Raw genomic sequence first — 17,853 nt, 5'->3', positions numbered from 1 at the left:
GCAATATTTTGGCTACAAGTGTATATTTCATATTTTTGGGTTGGAAAAAAAAAGAAAACATTATCATGTCATTAGTAGTTGGCCAAGCACTATATGGTGATTTATATTGTTTTATGTAACATACAATGTAAAAAATGAAATTATTGCTTTTTCTAGTTTGAATTAGCTTATTTATATTCAAATTTCTTGTTTTTCCAACAGTATTTTCTGTTTTTCTTTTGTACGCCCCATCAACACTTTAGTTAAGCTTGCATCATTCTCTTCAGTTACTTTTCACTGTGGAAATTAAAGCTATACATGACTGAAAACATCTCCTTATCAGTGAACACATCAGTAAACCCCAACTGCAAGTGTCTGGAACAAAGATAATCAAGATTAATGCATTCATTTAACAGATGGTTACAATGTTATTAAAATGCAAATGATTGGTTTCTGCTAATTGTTCAACATCAGAAAGAATCAGGAGATTTTAAAAATTTTCTAATAGGCTTTGTAGAGTTTCCCTTCAGAGATTAACATAAAAGACAAATATGTAAATCTCTCTCACTAAACTCAGGGGAGTCAATCAACTTGAAAGAAAAGTAGAATAATGATTATATATTTATAGTAATGGGAAGAATCCTTTTAGTACTGTAATTTGCTCCTGAATTGTTTCGCACCTAATTCAACTAGTCTCCATATAATTGTGTATACTGAAATATCTATTCAAATGTAATGGAATTTGGTGCCTTACTTTGACTCAAAAGAGACAATCTAACTGTTTGAGTAAATAAACCAAAATATGATGGTGGTTCTCACCAGAATAGTAACTTTGTAACACTGAGGTAAAGAATATTTCAGATAAAGTAAGTAAAGTAAGTAATGTGAAGATAAGGCCGAAAGTATTTCATCCATTCATTCTTTCACTCAATAATTTTCTACTGAGACATTTTTTTGTATCAGTGTTATTTCTCTGATAAGCAGAGGCTAAAATCTGATTAGATGTGCAACAGATTTTGGGGCAGAAATACTGGTGGACAGTAAAAGGAGGAAGGAGGTGGACTAAGGAAGGAGATTTTCAGAGCAGAGCACAGGTGTGAAACCTGTGCTTGGAGAGATGGAAGGAGGATTAGATGGGACAAGTCATGCACTGCAACACAACCCTGACAAAAGTCTTGGCTGGCCCACTGTGGGTATCCAGAATGAAAATTGCTCATCAGAAGGGCACCATGTTATCTTTCCTAGATCACAAAGTTTCAAGTGATAGAAAATAGTATAATCAGAACTAACCTACCAACCTTTCCTTCTCTAGCCTTAACTCTGTTTAACTATTTACTAAAAGTGATGATTTAAATTCTAATCAATCTTTTGAAACAATACAGTGTATATTAAGTCCATACTGAAGGGTATTGTTCCCCACTAAACTTCATGCACCAGGTGTATTCAGATCATTAAGAGGTACAGTGGAACTATTACATCTTTGTCTAGGAGACTATCTGTTGTCACAGGTGAAGTTTGTTATTTGAAGAAGAACATTTTGCAAGGATTCAGAGAGCAGATATACAATATTACGGCTCTATTTTGGCTTCATTTAGTTCAAATACATTCACAACTATTGTTTTTAGGTTGTGTCCTTCTTAACCTATACTCAGACAACTCAGTTTGTGCTCCTTGACATCTAAATAAAATAAAGACAACAGAGGATTTTCCAAATTATAATCAGGCATTTAAAATTAGGGATCATAGTTAATTGCAAAATCATGTCTTCACATGTAGAAAAACAACTGGGGTTGTCCTAGTGTAGAAAATCCAAAGTCATATTATGAAGAATATACATATTATATTGAACTGAATTTGCAATTCCTTTGCAACCTGGATTTAAAAAATGATATAATGCCATTTTAAATCTTCACTAATATATAATCTTAATACACACTCAACTTGGCAATTGTTTGTATATTAACTTAAGAAAAGGCTGGTGCCTAAGTGTTTTAGACAGTTTTTTAGTTTTCAAGCTGATCAATATAATCTCAAAGTAAAATATATCTTATCTGAAAATTGTGGTGCTAAAAGAATAAAGATTTTATCAAAATAATGGATCCTTTTCAAGCTTTTCAAATTTCAAAATTATGCACTTATAGTTATTGAATCTATATACTCAGTACATCTGAATTTGTCTTTAAAAATTGTCCCTTTTGGTACTATCTAATCATATGGTTTTCTTTTATTAAATTTTAATATGTTACTACATGAGAATTTAAAATAAAAGCAAAATCTATATGTAGTCAGTATATTTAAAGATCAAATTATGTTATTATTATTAAAATGTGTAAATAAAATTAAAATGCAATCTGAGAATATAGATTATAGAGTAAATAAACCACCTGGTTGTTCTTATTTTCTCATTACCTCCTGCCTTCTCTTAAGTCACCAGGGGATGTTACTTTCTCACTATTCCTATTTTGTGAGTGAAATAGCTACATTATAAAGGGGGTAAGTGTAGTATGTACATTAACACAGATAGTAAATTATGTATCCAAAATTTAAAGCTAACTTTGATCACACTCAACATTTATGTTTAATATTTACCTTACATTTTAATGAAAGCTGATTGACAATTTAAGTAATTATTAAATATCGCTATTTTTTCACAAATGTCTGAAAGACATTGATTTTTTAAAATTGAGTTACTGTTGGGCTAAAATTTCTGGTGAATATTCCAAGAGTAGATATGGTTTACATCTTTTCTTTTAAACCATACTACAAGGGCTTTAAGAAGTAAAAAGATACAAAAGGATAGCTAGGATTATTGTAGTTGGGACTGGCATAATATTTTTATAAAACTAGTAGACTCGAAATAAACAGGGTTTTATAATGAATTAGTGTCAAACAGTTTTACAATGATAAAAAGCACTATGACAAGCAGAGCACACGTTAGGATGGGCCTGACTCGTGTATTCTTATTCCCTAAGAAAGCATATATAAGAATCCAAATCCCAACAAGGTGGTGAGTTGTTAGCATGGAATTACAATAAGAGATTTAAATATATGTTAAACATAATCTAAAATAGAGACTGAGTCACTAAAATTATATGAAGAATCATCTTAGCTTTAAAAAGAAATCAAAGTTTACATTTTCTGTTTCTACTACTGAGCATCCATGACAAATCTTCTGACTGACACAATCTTTGTTTTGGTGTCTAGGTAATTCAAAGTACATTTTCTCCAAGAGCCATACCAGGATATATTTTTAGAATATGCAAAATCTCTATGGATTTATTTAAGTTTTCATTCTCATTTTTATGCTAATCTAGCTGCCTAATCATATACTCACATATGACAAAAACACATATATTGAGTCCTTTTAGCCTAGACTATGATATTATAATTTTTAATATTTGCATCTTCCTTATATTCATAGCAGGTAGTATTATTTTAATTATTTGTAAATAATGAGAAACAAAGACAGGTGGACTTATTCAATGCAGCAAATATTGTTTTTAAAGAACAACTTCAAAACTAATTGACAATAGTTCAAGTAGAGCAGAAATGGCAGAACTTCTAATTCAAGTTTTGTTTTTCCTACTTTTTGGCAAAATGGGTGATTTTCAATTATATCCTGGACATTTTGACTGTTATTTGAAAAGTTTAAGTCCTGTTTTATTTATTTAGTTAGTTAGTTAGTTAGTTAGTTAGTTTAGTTTAGCAGGCATTCACCCTATTTAGTTTTATCATGCAGGTCAGGGCCTACTTTTGTGGGCTATTGTGACTATGACAATCAATTTCCAGAGCCTCCATGTTATTATTTTGGTCTGTTGGCTGACCTCCTGCTGATGGTCTTTGTTCACACTGCTTAAGACAGTGGAAGGGGCTCTTCCAAGCGAGACCAATCATTGCCTATATGTGGGATAAGAGTGTCCAACTCACAAAAATGGAAGTGCTTCACTAGCAGGTGCTTGTGGCAGAATACTCCCCTGATTTTGTCTTCCCTGGCTCATGGAGGACAAAGAGCTCTTTATGGACATTTGTGGAAGTCAGGTCACCCTTCCCAGTGCCCTGGCTGCACAATGTCACAGGTTGCACTAGGGGAGTCTCAGGTGTGAGGGGGAAGGAGAGTGCTTCTTCTGGCTCCTAATCATCAGCATCAACAAGGTACCCAATCAGTCCTTCTTGCTCATTGCCATGCTTGCCTGGAACTGTTGTCAGGACACTCAGTCCAGCAGATGAATGAGTCTGCCTGGGCCATATTGTGTCACTAGGTAGGGGGTCAGAAATGCCAGGCTAGGGCTGTCTTCTTCCATTTACCATAGTAACCTTCAGAATGTAGGAAAGATTCTAAGATGTCTTCCCACTATGCTGTTCCTCCCATTTTTTGTCCCTAGGCAATTTGCCATCCTCTTTCTACTTTTCAGAGTTCTCTTTCAGTTTTCTCTTGCATTATTCCCAAAGATTATACTTATTTTTGGAGGAGAGTGGAGAGACTATCTCTATGCCATCTTAAATGGACCAAATATAGTTTTGTTTGAATATCATTTGCACACTTACTTTTTATCTTTTTGTTTTGTTTCTTGGGTTTGATTGCTTAGTTTTGGGGGTGTTTTGTTTGTTTTATATGAGCTATAATCATAATTGGCTCATATCAAATCTAGATTTAAATATATTTAATTAAAATATATTTTAGCAATATATTTAAATTGACACTGGATATCTTTTGACTGTCTTTCTTGTTTGGGTTATTTTTGAGTTTTCAAAAAGGGTTACTCCATTACTTAAATGTGAGAAACATTACATTAGATACAATAGATGTATTAAAACCTTGGCTTTCTCTATATATTAAATCATATTATAGGAAGATTTTGCTTCCCTGAGAGGCCTTTAATCTATTTAAGGTGACTCAACATTACTTCTCAGTTCTATCATGCATCCATTTTATAGTTGAACTCTCAAAAATCAGTAATGCTTTCCTCATTTCAAATGTCTTTTAACTCATATTACTGGAACCATTTATTTTATATAATACCATGTTTAATCTTAATGATCACTCTATATAATAGCTTCTATTTTCCATTTTTCATAGAAGTTCAAAGAGGTTAAATAAACTTCCCTGTGGATAAACAGAGATTGATGCACATTTCTTTCATTTTAACCCTCCTACTTTATCCATGATATATTTTAATAAATAAACCTGTTTAGAAAATTTCCTAAAGTTTGTGATCATACTATCTTAGGAAACTTGGAAATAAAACTAAATAGCAATTCTGTTTATTAATGCCTGTTACCATGATAAGAAAGCAAGGACAACTTATAACAGATGCCAACTATAATGTTTTACTTCCTAGGGTTAGTGATCTTGCTTCTGTAAGATAACATAAAGGTAATCAGTATAGAAAGTGTTTTCCTCAGTTATGTGATATGACTTCTTATCTTCAGAGGCAGAAGAGGCTAACATTTTTTTTATTATTATTAAACGGCAATTTCAGTGGAAGTTCTTTCTACCTACTTCAATTTAACCAACTCTTAGATTAAGTGATGCTCTTTCCAGCTTCTAGAACAAATCCTTACTGGAATCCTCTATTAGTAATTTTCCTTCTGGTACAACTATGTGTTTTTCCCACACTATTTGAGTTATATGCTTAGCAAGAATCAGTTGTGTTTGTGCCCAAACCTAGCTATATAAATTACCCATTTTACTACCATTACATATTTTAATTAAATAGTAGCAAACTCATGATCTATGTGTACAGCATATTCTGTCTCTTTAAAAACTACTTTAATAACATGTAAATATTTATAAATTTAATCAATAAAATTGTTACTAAATTAGGTATCTGTAAGAAAACTTTAAAATATGAGGAAACATGATAAAGTCTACAGGATTATGCTCCTGAACGGCTTCACAGATGGCTTTGAGAAGTTTTTATAATACTTCAAAGCGATTGAAACTGGAAATCAGACTTTGCACTGCTGATGTAGTTCAGACAAGAAAATGGACTATACAAACCAATGAACCTTGTCTTAAAAATATTTTTTAATTAAGAGATAATAATGTATTGGGCATCCTTAGTCAAGTCATCTTATTTAACTGTTCACTTCCATTAGTCAAATTCTAAAGGGGGGCTTTTATTATCTCTTATTTTTCACTTGCATTAAGTTTCACTTCTTTACTATTTAGTATAGTATGAATAAATTTCTATGACAATAAATTAGATTTACATTAATTTTATAATACTTAATGATTAGAAACCAATATTAGCCAGTCTTTGTATATAAAGGGATTCCATAAACCATCTATTTTGCATTATTTTCAATAAAAGACTGAAATAAAGAGTATATTCAAAAAGATGGAATTGCTATATCCAAAGGCACCACTTTTTTTTTTTTTTGCGGTACGTGGGCCTCTCACTGCCGTGGCCTCTCCCGTTGCGGAGCACAGGCTCCGGACGCACAGGCTCAGCGGCCATGGCTCACGGCCCCAGGCACTCCGCGGCATGTGGGATCTTCCCGGACCAGGGCACGAACCCGTGTACCCTGCATTCGGCAGGCGGACTCTCAACCACTGCGCCACCAGGGAAGCCCAAAGGCACCATTTTTTTAAGTCTTAACACCTATTGACAATCCTAACCTTCAGGACGTATATTCCAGTTTACATTGACAATAATTTAGCAAAGTGGAGAATTAGATTTGGCATTTAATAACTTGGTCAATATGGTTGGTTTCCTTCATGACTTTCTGATTCTCATAAAGCTCAGGATATTATTGAACCCCAAGACAATCAATCACAACATTCCCTATACTCCTCTGATACTGACCTAAACCATAAACTTGTTTTTCTCTAGTTTCTTTCTCTGTAGTCTGTATGGTTACAAATCTATCTATATCCAGGCAAACTAGCTATTTCTTATGCTGAGTCCTATTAGTATATCTTCCACAGTTATGCTGATTGGAATGTCTCCATATCAAGGACAAAATCCTACATAGAATCATATTTCAGATTCTAAACTGTTGACTCCCTCATATTGAAGGTGCAAGCATCTTTGCTTATCACTCAGTTAATTATTAGCCAAACCATGTATGAGCCTACCATGTCCTTCAGACACTGTGACTTTAACAAATCCCAGATTCCCCAGAGCCAGCCTCTATCAGAAAGTTATCTTTCCTTCTCCAAACCTCATTCCACATATTCGTGAATGAATTATTCGCAGGTCTTTCTTTTATCTCTATTCTTTTTATTATCTCTCGGTTAGAAGGAGATCTGCCTTTCTTCTAGCAAGGCTTAACTACAAATAAAAGTTCAAACTTAGGTCACTTGTGGAAGTTCATGGACCTTTCAAATCTAACAAATTATTCAAACATGCATATAAATCCCTTTTGTATAAAACCGATGTCGAAATTAAAGGAAAAAAAAAGACAGGCTTCAGATTTAGAACAGCTTGTGGCTTACCAGAACCAGGCTTAATAACTTTACCACTTTTTCGCCTGCCCTCAGAAGAACCAAACTTCAAATATAATAGATACTAGTAGGTGAACATTGCGCAGCTGGAAAATATTACTCTATAATTAGAAGTGTGCAATGGATTTTAAAACATAGTATAACAAGAAACTTGTGGACATTAACTTACCATAAGGAAGAATAGTTTTCCTCATTTTCCTAAGTCCCCTGTTGATTTGGCCTCTTAAATTTTCAATAGAGGTATGTGAAGATACTGCCACATTCGAAGTATCTATCCTCATCAGCCAAAGAATAATGTCAGAATCACTGCTCTGGAGTATCAGTCAAAGCCCTTCCTTCACAAGTATCTTCTTTCACTTCCCAGCTCACAGGGTTGAACAAACTGCTTCTAATCAGCACTAAGAGAGATAAGGACCAAAAGAAACATGTTTTCACATTCATCATAACCTAAAATGAATCTGTTAGTCACAATCTTCTATAAACCCACACTAACTTACCCTTCCTTATTTCCCCATATTCCAGTCATTTCTGTTCAATTTTACTCATTCCATGTGAGGATTTTATACTTTTTCAACTTTATACCAATGCTCATCTGTCTCTCGCCTTTTAACTACCATGTGCCATGTGACTCATTCACGTGTTTAACACTGATTCATTTATCCTACATATACACTGAATGCTTGCTATACAATAGACGTTGTTCCAACCAAAGAGAAAAGAGTGATGATCAATACCAACATTTCTTGCTCTAATACAGCTTTTATTACAAGATGTGAATAAAAACAACAAGAAAACACATCAAACTGTTAAAATCTTTATGTAGAGGATTAAAAGAGGGTGTAGGATAGAAGTGACTAAGTGATTGATTTTTATTGTTGTAAAGAAGAACACCATCAAGTGGAAATATGGACAAAAAGTATTTGGCTTGAAAAATTTAAGGGAAATAACATTCTTGGGAAAAGAAAAAGAAATGATTAGTAGATGGGCCATAAGTTTCCCCAAAGCTTGGTCAGTTTATGGAAACAAAAAAAGCCAGTTTGGTTGAAGCATGACAAGTGAAAAAAAAAAATTAATGTAAACTAGAGACCAGTTGATAGACCTGGGCTGGGTCATGGAAGGTTTGAAAACCAGTCCAAGAATTGTAGACTTTATCAGAGGGTAAGGAGGAACCAGGAGAAGATCTTAATCACAGGGAACAGGTCATGTAATGAGCTATATTTTACATATCATTTTGACTGCTACCAAGTGAATTAATTGTAGTGCTGAGAGCTGGACAAGAGCGGAAGCAATACAAATGAATATTTTGGGTGAGATATTGTCAGTTCACAGTTGGGGGAACAGAGTATAAGACACAGTACAGACTTCAGAATTTCACAGCCTACTCAGGGTACTTGGTCATTCCTCTGTAATAACTGTACACACAATCCTCAGAGTTTAGAAAGGCCATTTGTATCCCCCCAAGACTCCCTGGGTCCACTCCTGAGCTGCCACTTCTCCCTGCAACCACCTTGAAAGTCAGTTGAAGGAAATAATCTCCCTTTTTTCAACTCCCATGGCAGTTTTTGTGCATCACTTACACGAAGCTAAGCAAAACTTTCTTTACATAATATTTAATTGAAGAAAATACTAATTCTAAATATCCTTAAGGAAAATAAATCTGCAACACTCTTGCTTCTCCACATGACACACAATGGTGCCTTGCAGAAAACTGTGGTTACTAATAAGTGTTCAAAAAATGAAGGGTGTGGCCAGTGTGGCAAGGGCTGAAATACAAAATGGTAGTTCAGAGCTGAGAGTATAGTAGAAGGCAAGTGCAGGATCTGCAGAACACCATCTCCCCGGGCCAAAAGAAAAGTCATTCTCTACTTGGTGTGTAACATCTGAGGTTGGAATGCTGCAGGGTTCTGTGAAGGCACCAGCAGTTGGGGAAGACTGGGGTGATGCTGGGGAAGGTTTAACCATGGCCATTTGATGTGATCTCCCATCTCCTCTCCTGCTCTTTCTCCCTAGTCCTTACCTGTGCTGATCCTTCTCAGGGTCTTAGTACTGGCTGCTCTTTCTGCTTTGATGCTCTCACCTAAAAGCCCAGTTGTCTGTTCAGACATTATTCAGTTTGCTGCACAAACTCATCTCATGAGAGAGACCACCCCTGACTATGTTATCTGAAATGCCTCCTGTTTTATTCCTAATTCTTCATCTTTTTCTTTTCCTTCATAGGTAACACAACATATTTAATCTTTGTTTGTCATCTGTCTTCACTAGCAAGGAAGGTTTGTGAAATCAAGGGCTTTACCTTATTTTATCAACAAATTCAGCCCCTTTTCACATAGACTGCTCTTAATATTTGCTGAATGAGTGGCTGGGTAGATGGATGCATGAAGGCAACCTCTGGGGAATGGTCTGAAGATTTAATAAGAGTTAGGTACAAATAGGTAGAAAAGGTGAAAAGAAATTCCAGGTATAGTTAGAAGCATCTTTATAGGTACATTCAACGCACTGTAGAGAGTTCATTGTTTATGAATATGGTGTTAAGTGATAGCTATCAAGAAGAGGTCAGGGTGTGTTGATATTTGATGAATAATATGACAACATGTTTTAGTTTCATCTTGAGATTAATTGATGCATTGAGTGATATCAGTTTTACATTTTAGAAGGAACAATGCACATCACATGGATACCAGATACTTAAATTAAAATTGATCAAATTCTATGGTGATTGGCTCACTTTAATAGTTCATGACAGAATAGATGTATGCAGCTACCTTTCTCTGTTTAACTTTATAAAATGATACTTCTCACAATCATCTTTTAAAGAAAGAATTACACTACCTTCGAACTCATTACAGTAGTGTCAACTACATGCCATATGGATAATATACTCAAGAAAAACAACCTAAGAAATGCACATTCAAGAAAGGAACCAAGATTTTCTTTTTCTTTTTTTAAATTTTATTTAGGCTGCACCAGGTCTTAGTTGCAGCATGCAGGCTTTTAATTGTGGCATGTAGCATCTAGTTCCCTGATCAGGGATCAAACCCGGGCCTCCTGCGTTGAGAGCATGGAGTCTTAACCACTGGACCACCAGGGAAGTCCCCCCGAGATTTTTTATAAAAATTTTTCGATTTCCTAAATTTTGGTTTACAGCTATCACCAAAGGTGATATAACTGCTTTCCATAAGTTAAATGTTTTTTCAGACAATTTATTTTTCTGGGAACCTCTATTTAAAAATAAAAGTACGTTGATACGCTTGTAGTAGATTTGTTACATTATTCTCCTTAACTATTTATTTATTTTTATTTCAAAGCTATCTGACAGTACAAAATTTGCTGTATTTTCAGAAGAAATTAGATTTTTTAAGATAGAATTCAATGTTAAATTTGAAATTTATTTATTAATTTTACTAAATTTATTCAAGGTTAATTTTGAAATATATACTAAATTCATTAAAATGTAACAAATATTCAACATCTTAATTTCACAACAAATTATTTCTGGGAATTCACATATCATTTGTAAAATAATCTATGTAATTTTGATGAGTGTCAAATCTTTGTTATTATAGAAATCTGAATTGTAATTAAAAGAACACACACACACATACACACAAAATCCAAAATTAGCTTGAGCAAGAGACTAGTCAATGAGAAGTGATTTGAAATAAATTATACTCATCTACCTTTTTCAAGAACTATAAAAATTACTTATAAATCACTTTTTTTATTTTGAATAAAGTGTGAAGTTATAAAAATAAGTTCTTATCCATGTTACAGCCTATGGAATATTCTGGTACTTAAAATATTTGTTGTTTACCTGAAATTTCAAGTTTAACTAGGCATTTATGCTGTGTTGTTATTTGTTAAATCTGACAACACTACTTTCACATGACCCGCATTAAGCTAGTTCTCTCTAATCTTGTATATTTAGGAAATATTATTAGCCTAAGTGCTATTTTTTTTTTGTTCCCTATTATATAATAAGGGCTAAAACTATCCTTGAGGGCTAAAACTATGTTTTATTCATTTGTATATTTATCAGATTACCAAGCACAATAACTTAGTAATAACTGTTCATAGCCCAATAACTATTTGCTCTTTAAAATTAGATAAACATACAATCAAGTTTAAATCATCCATGTATTTATTATGCATGTTCGTTTTTCCAAATACACAGTATCTTATGAAAGTGCAGAGAACAACTGGCTTTGAGTGGCTACCAGGTTTAAACACTGTGGTAGGTGTTAGGATAACTGTTGCAAGGCTGTTTAAAGCCACATTAAGGAGACAAAATGACTATACTGGAAGCAGTCAAGGAAAACGGAAAGTGGATTATTACTGTAATAGTAATTTGATTATATACTAGTAAGGGCACTAGACTAGCACTCATACTTTTTGTTTTCATTACATTTCCACTACTTACAAAATTAATGTAATTGGTTTCATTTTATTTTTTTTTAGAGTGGATATTAGAAGATTCTAAATTAAATATGTGGCTTGCATTATATTGCACACTGGATGCCACTGATTTAGTAGTGTTGAAGTTCTGAAAATTGTATCTCTAAATGAAAAATCCGTTTTTAGAAAGAATATTTTACTCCCTTTTTTGTTGTTTTTTTTGTTTACCTTTATAAAGCGATAAAGCAAGAATAAATATAAGAACTAACTATAAAATAATAAATTTATTTTCAGAATATAATCTTCATATTTATGCATAAATTACTAATAATATTTTGAAATTTATTTCAATACAGTAATTTACTGGAAATATATCAAACTAATAAAGAATAAAAAGCATGTATCACCTGTTTTAACTGTCCATAATTCGCATTTTAGTATATTTGTTCCTCTGAGAAAAACATTTACATAATGGACCTTAAATTATCATGCTAAACTAAAATAAACATATATTCATGCTTTATTTATAATGTAGTTGACATATAAATTCTGTAAAATAAATTAAGAATCCTACTATTAATAATATTTCTTTTAATTAATAAAAGTTTGCTGAATAATCTTTTTAACATTCTCTAGCAAAAATGAGAGCATTTTGTTAATGCATAATTAGCATGTTTTAACTGTTTCATTTTCTTATAGAAGGCACAACATGAATCTTGTGCTAAAATTACTAGCTGCTATCCAGAACCTGTAATCGGACTTTGTGACCACAGTTCTGGGTACAAATGGGTTTAGAAATAGAGGATCAAGATTAAATTGATCTTGTCTCACCCTCCAGCTTACTTCAGGCACTGGAAGAACTCAGATATTACTAATTATTGCCTCACCTACCTCCACCCACCTCTGCTGCTCTGTCCATCTCATCGGGCCCAAAGCCCAGAGGTAACAGGCCCTCTGCAACAAAAGTAGTGAACGTTTATGTGAGCTGAGAATTTATTTATGTTTTTGTATTAATAATTTCATCCTCCCAACAGTTCTATCAGGTAAGTACTCTTATTACCATATTATAGATAGGAAACTATGGCACAAGAAGTTTTAACTTGCCCCTGTTTTAAGGTTGAAATTCATAGAAATAGCATTTGAACATTGACAGATTGCACAATGTACGTGATCTTAACCATTAGGCTACACTGATTCATGGTTACGTTAATATTTTGTATGTCACTATACTTTACCTAACAGCTCAAATATGCAAAGCTTAAATGATATTTTATGATACATAAGACTAATAATTATTAGTAAATGCTAATTAATCAAGATGTGTTCAAATCAAAATAGTTATTTCAGTTACTGTTTATTACACATTTCACAGATATTTCATTTAACGATAAATATACAGAAAATTATTTCTGTGTATCAAACAGTATGTGAGCCGAAGTAACATCAGGATTTGTTACTATATCAAGATCATCAGATGTTTCTATAATGTTAATAGAAACATAGGCTAACATTTATCTCACAGTGATTCTTTGGTAATATTGTACTGCTGATTGTTATTTTTCAGCATATAATGTGATATTATTTAAGTAATTTATGATTGCAATTTAAAAGTGTAGGCCTGAAATTTATTGAATATTGTTTTCCTTGTTCTATCACCTTTCCCCCTTCCTTTATATGTTAACATAATTAGAAGTTGTTTTATACCTTTGTCAGAATTGTTAAAATATTTAGAGCCTTAAAATATTAATCAGGAATCATTACATATTCATTTAATGACTTTCTAACTGACATGAAGGGAAATGAAAAATGAAATATCTCCCATAAAGCCATTGAAAGAAAATAAAACTGTCTATAAAATATCCATTACATGAAATGAATCTCTACAGTCCTCTGGACTTGAACTCGTCAGACTGCTACATGATGAACATTACTTTGTCTTTTAAGTTAAAAATGTATAGTTTTCAATTACAGGGTTTTAATTTACTTTAAATTGCTAATTAATCAACTTCAAACACTAAATTTCTGATGTATTGGGAGCTTTGTACTCCTATCAAAATGTATATGGATAAACCCTGCTATAAAGATTATTCATTTATATTGAGATGACTATCTGATTTTAACTCCCAATTCAGATAAACTTTTTCATTAGAGAAGTTTTACATCTCTCTGATTTTTTCCTTTCTAATCATATCAACCACCATGAGTGTCAGCATGCCCCAACACTAATTAATAAGTACTTTTCATTGAACATGGAAGATGAGTAATTTAAACATGTGTTCCTTCCTGTGTATATCAGCTTTCCATTTGTGATGTTTTTATTTCAAAATGAATGCTAGAAGGGAAAATAGAAAAAAAATATTGAGTCTCAAATTCCTGAACTGTTTCCACTATACGTCCTTTCAGAATGGTCTCCATAGTATTTTCTCTGGGCATCCCTTTTATGTTCTTTCTCTAATAGAAACGTGCTTCTCTCCTGAGGACACTTCTTCCTATGTGGGCTTCTCAAAGGATAGTTGTTTAGCTCATGCAGCTCAATATCCAAAAACAAATAATCCAATCCAAAAATGGGCAGAAGACCTAAATAGACATTTCCCCAAAGACGATATATGGATGGCCAACAAACACATGAAGGATGCTCAACATCACTAATCATTAGAGAAATGCAAGTCAAAACCACAATGGGGTATCACCTCACACCAGTCAGAATGGCCATCACCAAAAAATCTAGAAACAATAAATGCTGGAGAGGGTGTGGAGAAAACGAAACCCTCTTACACTGTTGGTGGGAATGTAAATTAATACAGCCACTATGGAGAACAGTATGGAGGTTCCTTAAAAAACTAAAAATAGAACTACCCTATGACTCAACAATCCCACTACTGAGCATATACCCTGAGAAAACCATAATTCAAGAAGAGTCATGTACCACAGTGTTCATTGTAGCTCTATTTACAGTAGGCAGGACATGGAGCCAACCCAAGTGTCCATCGACAGATGAATGGATAAAGAAGATGTGGCACATGTATACAATGGAATATTACTCAGCCATGAAAAGAAACGAAATTGAGTTATTTATAGTGAGGTGGATGGACCTAGAGTCTGTCATACAGAGTGAAGTAAGTCAGAAAGAGAAAAACAAATACCTTATGCTAACATATATATGGAATCTAAAAACAAAAAGGTTGTGAAGAACCCAGGGGCAGGACAGGAATAAAGACACAGAGTGTCTTGGGACACCTTCTAGGTGCTGGGGAACGCGTCACAGCAGTAGGTCTTCTTGGTGTCATGGAAGGCAATGCACATGGCCGAGGTAAGCGGGAAGTGAAGCACCACCATGGCGCAGTGGTAGCGCAAGGCCAGGTCCACGGTGGCCACCGTGCTGATGATGCTGTGCCCGTAGAGGACAGCACTGTCTGGGCTGATGCCGTACCTGATGTGCAGGGCCTGCCAGGCCACTGTCGGCGTAGAGGTTCTTCTCCAAGGGTTTGCCCAAGCTCACCCTGTAGCCGAAGTAGTTAGAGGAGATGTTGCACTTGATGCGCGTGCCCAGGCCGATGCAGAAACTGCTCATCTGGCCCAGGTCTACCGCGTTGCCCTGCAAGAAGAGAGCCATATACCTGGCGCTGGGCACGCAGCACAGGTACATGCAGGAGACGTGGATGACCCAGCTGCTCTTGGTGGCCAAGACCTCGATGGTGTCCAGCTTGCGCTGGCTGTACAGAAGTTGGCGTGCTCCAGCAGGTGGAGCTTCCAGTGCCCTGGGGGCTGCCGGCCAAGGTTCCCGAAGGGGCGGCCCTGGCCCACCGAGCCTGGGCTCAGGCTCCGGCACCAGCGAGTAGGTGGGCCCTGGAGGTAGGAAGGTGAGCTTGACGGTGATGAGGCCAGGACAGGGCGGGCAGCAGAAGAGGCAGCAGAGCTCGTTCACCAACAGGCTGTTCATGGCAGGCACCAACCTCCTGAGGCCGGTACACAGCTTGTTCCTGGAGCTATTCTCTGAGCACAGGGCATTGATTGCTTCTCTTCTTAGACACACGGCTGCACAACTCATAATGCTCTACTAGACTGAATTCCCTTCATTCTCCTCTTCCTCCCATGACATAGTTCTCTGACAATCAGAAGAGCCGGCAATGATGAAAAAGCCTAAATTCCACCAGGCACTGATGCTACGGCTATTCCTTTCTCCGGCTCACCTCCTGTTATTTGTGGAGACTATGTTTTCCAAAATTCAAAGTAGCTTTATCACTCTTCACCTATTGGCTGTCCACTCATTTGAGCTGTGTATCACTTCTGCTTCATCAATGCACTTTTTTACTTTTACAGGATTTATTGTTATGGGGAATTCCCTCTGAAATTGTAAGATACCAACTATTGCACTTAGTTTTCAGGTGGTTAGCTTTTGTTATATGTTCATGCACACCCCCCCTTGGTATTTTACTTGTAGCCAGGAAAGACTGACAAGTACCACTCGTCAAATGTCATCTGAAACTAAATTTTGAAAACCATGTAGTATAGCATTGTTTGAAGTTTATGTGGGAAATTTAGTCATTATCTAACTCTTTTAAGTGCCAAGAGGAGTGTGTTGAAGCATGGTTTTCATGAGCCACAGGCGTTTTATTCAAATATCCATTTCAGTCAAACCTGTTTATACTACCTACGTGCACACTTTTCATTTGTTATCAACACATAGACACAGTAATTGAGTATATCATGTAAATATAAACTATACATCATATATGTGAATATATAAGAACAATTTTCATTTAAAATGTACCCTCTCAATCCTCTAATAATTAACTTTCACACACTCTCTTGAGGGCAGGAACATTTTTAATTACTTCAAGTAATACACTGAATAATTTGCATATATGTATAAATATAGTTTAATTCTTTTACATTTATAAGAAACAGAAAAAGTACTTTTGTGTAGTCTAAATATTACTTGCATTTCCAAAAGAGTAATTAATTTTATTACGTACCCTAGAAAAAAATGACATACTAACACAGGATTTTACACATCTCTTTAAGCATGAAACTAATTCAAATTAATAGAGGAATAATTGCCCCTCTCTCTTGCTACAGGTATTCCTTAAAGAATGAACACAATGTCACAGCAAGGAGAGTGACATTTGTTTAACAAAAAACATTAACGTGTCTGTTCCTATTGAACTCTGTACTCTATACTCTATTGAAAAGCTATACAGTTGACTATGCCTGACAATCTAGTTTTGTCAGTTCACTTCAAGCCAAATAAAATGTGAAAAAAGCCACAAGTCCTTTTATACTTATTCTTTGGAAATAAAACTATTTATTTGTCCTGAAGAACAAATAACTACCAAAAACAAGAATTAAAACAAAATTTCATAAAATAATTATATTTTATTCATGTCTTACTTCTGTTGAGATTGTTAGCCAAGGTTATAAAATGAGGTTTTGCTTATTGATCTTAATATTAAAAATTTGAGTGTATTGTATCATTCATTTATGGTCTGGATTAATTATTATATATTAAAATTCTCAACCATGTTCTTTTATTAAAAACAATGAGGGGACTTCCCTTGTGGCACAGTGGTTAAGAATCTGCCTGCCAATTCAGGGGACACGGGTTTGAGCCCTCGTCCGGGAAGATCCCCCACGCCACGGAGCAACTAAGCCCATATACCACAACTACTGAGCCTGCGCTCTAGAGCCCGCGAGCCACAACTACTGAGCCCATGAGCCACAACTACTGAAGCCTGTGTGCCTAGAGCGCATGCTCCGCAACAAGAGAAGCCACCACAATGAGAAGCCCGTGCACCACAACGAAGAGCAGCCACTGCTCGCCGCAACTAGAGAAAGCCCGCATGCAGCAATGAAGACCCAAAGCAGCCAAAAATAAATAATTAATTTCAAAAACACTGCTTACTTATCAAATTATCATTTGTAGAATAAGGAATTGCTTGTTTTCTCTACAAAACTTTAAAATGCTTTATTTTTAAGACGATAGTGAATTTAAATGTCATGGTTTTATTTCTTCACCCAACAATTACTTCATT

General features: G+C 34.8%; 1 pseudogene; it reads right to left on the bottom strand.

The window, feature by feature from the left end:
• Positions 1-7,732: 7,732 nt before the first annotated feature.
• Positions 7,733-15,761, bottom strand: LOC114892050 (annotated as a pseudogene).
• Between the last annotated feature and the right edge of the window lie 2,092 nt (positions 15,762-17,853).

Source organism: Monodon monoceros, unplaced genomic scaffold (genome assembly GCF_005190385.1).
Source record: "Monodon monoceros isolate NGI ecotype Baffin Bay Population unplaced genomic scaffold, NGI_Narwhal_1 Super_Scaffold_12, whole genome shotgun sequence".
Classification (NCBI taxonomy): domain Eukaryota; kingdom Metazoa; phylum Chordata; class Mammalia; order Artiodactyla; family Monodontidae; genus Monodon; species Monodon monoceros.
The sequence above is the reverse complement of the archived record's forward strand: the minus strand, read 5'-3'. Positions and strand labels throughout refer to the sequence as shown.